Source organism: Enhydra lutris, unplaced genomic scaffold, assembly GCF_002288905.1.
Source record: "Enhydra lutris kenyoni isolate GAN:26980312 unplaced genomic scaffold, ASM228890v2 scaffoldscaffold131, whole genome shotgun sequence".
Classification (NCBI taxonomy): domain Eukaryota; kingdom Metazoa; phylum Chordata; class Mammalia; order Carnivora; family Mustelidae; genus Enhydra; species Enhydra lutris.
This window is the reverse complement of record NW_019154215.1, coordinates 332,306-334,828: the sequence shown is the minus strand read 5'-3', so window position 1 is coordinate 334,828 and position 2,523 is coordinate 332,306.

Sequence of the window (2,523 nt, the reverse complement as noted above, 5' to 3'; positions counted from 1 at the left end):
TTTTTTAATTTTAGTTTAGTTTAGTATAGTTTATTCCTTTTTTATTTTTATTTTCTAATATTCATATAGAGTTAAACTTCAATGTAATCCCCTTTCCCCCTTCAATGCTACCCCTATAGGTAAACCAATTTTTAATCCCCCTTTATCTTAGGAAACTTGAGTCCTTTAAAAAAGATATCAAGATACATCCAGGAAGAATCAAAACAAACTTCCTCGCCCACACTGAGAATTTATATCCACTCTCCCATCTTTTTCTTCCACCAGTGTTTCTGTGTTTTTGTGTTTGTCCTGATAGTATATAAATCTTACACTTGGGGTTCTTTTTGATGACGTTCTTCCTTTATTTGCCTATATATATATTTTTTCTCTTGTCATATACTATTATCAGTCTTTTTGTTTGTCTGTTTTTGTTTGTATACTTCATAAATATTACCTTGGGGCCCAGTTGGGCTGAACATTCTCTTTTATCTTCCCTTTCTTTCCTTTCTCTCTCTCACTCTTTTTCTTTTCTTTTCTTTTTTCTCTCATTTGGGTGGGGAATCCTGATTGCTCAGAAGTGTTCCAGGGTACACCTTGACTGCACCACGGTCGATACATCCAGCTACATCTGATCAGTCATCTCTCACCAAAATGACTAGGAGGAGGAATGCCCAACAGAAGAAAAATACAGAGGATGGACCTTCTGCTATAGAGCTAACGGCTATCAACATAGACAATATGTTGGAAAGAGAATTCAGGCTAACAATTATCCAGGCAATAGCTAGGTTGGAGAAAGCCATGGATGACCAAACGGAATTGACTAGGGCAGAACTGAAAGCGACCAGGGATGATGTTCACAATGTTAGGGCAGAGCTGACAGCTACCAGAGATGAGGTTCACAATGCTCTCAATGAGTTCCAATCTAATCTAAATTCTCTCAAAGCTAGGGTAACTGAGACAGAAGATATAATTAGTGATCTGGAGGACAAACAGATAGAGAGAAAGGATCAGGAGGAAGCCTGGAACAAATAGCTTAGAAGCCACGAAAACAGAATCAGGGAAATAAATGATGCCATGAAACGTTCCAACATTTCAGAATTTCAGAATTATTGGAATCCCTAAAGGGGAGGAGAAAGAAAGAAGTCTAGAAGATATAGTGGAACAAGTTCTTCATGAAAATTTTCCCAATCTCGTGAATGGAACCAGCGTTCATGTATAGAGGCCGAACGGTCTCCACCCAAGATTATAGATTCAAGAAAAACATCAAGGCACCTGATAGTCAAATTGAAGAATCATAATTGTAGATATAATCTCTTGAAAGCTGCTAGGACAAAGAGGCTCCTTACTTACAGAGGAAAGCCCATCAGAATAACATCAGACCTGTCCACAGAGACCTGGCAAGCCAGAAAGGGCTGGCAAGATATATTCAGGGCACTAAATGAGAAGAACATGCAGCCAAGAATACTTTATCCAGCAAGACTGACATTCAAAGTGGATGGAGAGATAAAGAGTTTCCAAGACCGGCAAAGCTTAAAAAAGACTATACAACCACCAAGCCTACACTGCAGGAAATATTAAGGGGGGTACTATAAAAGAGAAAAAATCCTAAGAATACTATTGAACAGCAATATAGAGAAATCTACAGAAAGAAAGACTTCAAAGGTAACATGATGTCAATAAAAACGTATCTATCAATAATCACTCTCAATGTGAATGGCCTAAATGCACCCATAAAATGACACAGGGTTGCAGATTGGATAAAATGACAGGACCCATCCATATGGTGTCTACAAGAGACCCATTTTGAACCTAAAGATACACCCAGACTGAAAGTGAAGGGATGGAGAAGCATCTTTCGTGCCATTGGGCCTCAAAAGAAGGCTGGGCTAGCGATTCTCATATCAGATAAATTAGATTTTAAACTAAAGTCTGTAGTCAGAGATACAGAAGGACACTCCATCATTCTTAAAGGGACTATCTACCAAGATGATCTAACAATTGTAATTATCTATGCCCCCAATATGGGAGCAGCCAATTACATAAGAAAACTGTTAATCAAGATAAAGAGTCATATTGATATGAATACATTAATAGCAGATCTTAACACGCCTCTCTCAGAAATAGACAGATCATCGAAGCAGAAAATCAATAAAGAAACAAGAGCACTGAATGACACATTGGACCAGATGGACCTCATAGATGTATACAGAACATTCCACCCTAAAACAACAGAATACTCATTCTTTTAAAGTGCACATGGAACCTTCTCAAGAAAAGACCACATACTGGGTCACAAAGCAGGACTCAACTGATACCAAAAGACTGAGATTACTCCCTGCACATTCTCAGGTCACAGTGCTTTGAAACTGGAGCTCAGTCACAAGGAAAAGTTCAGAAGGAACTCAAACACCTGGAAGCTAAAGACCACCTTGATTAAGAATGCTTGGATCAACCAGGAGATCAAAGAAGAACTTAAACAATTCATGGAAACCAATGAGAATGAAGACACTTCAGTCCAAAACCTATGGGATACAGCAAAGGCGG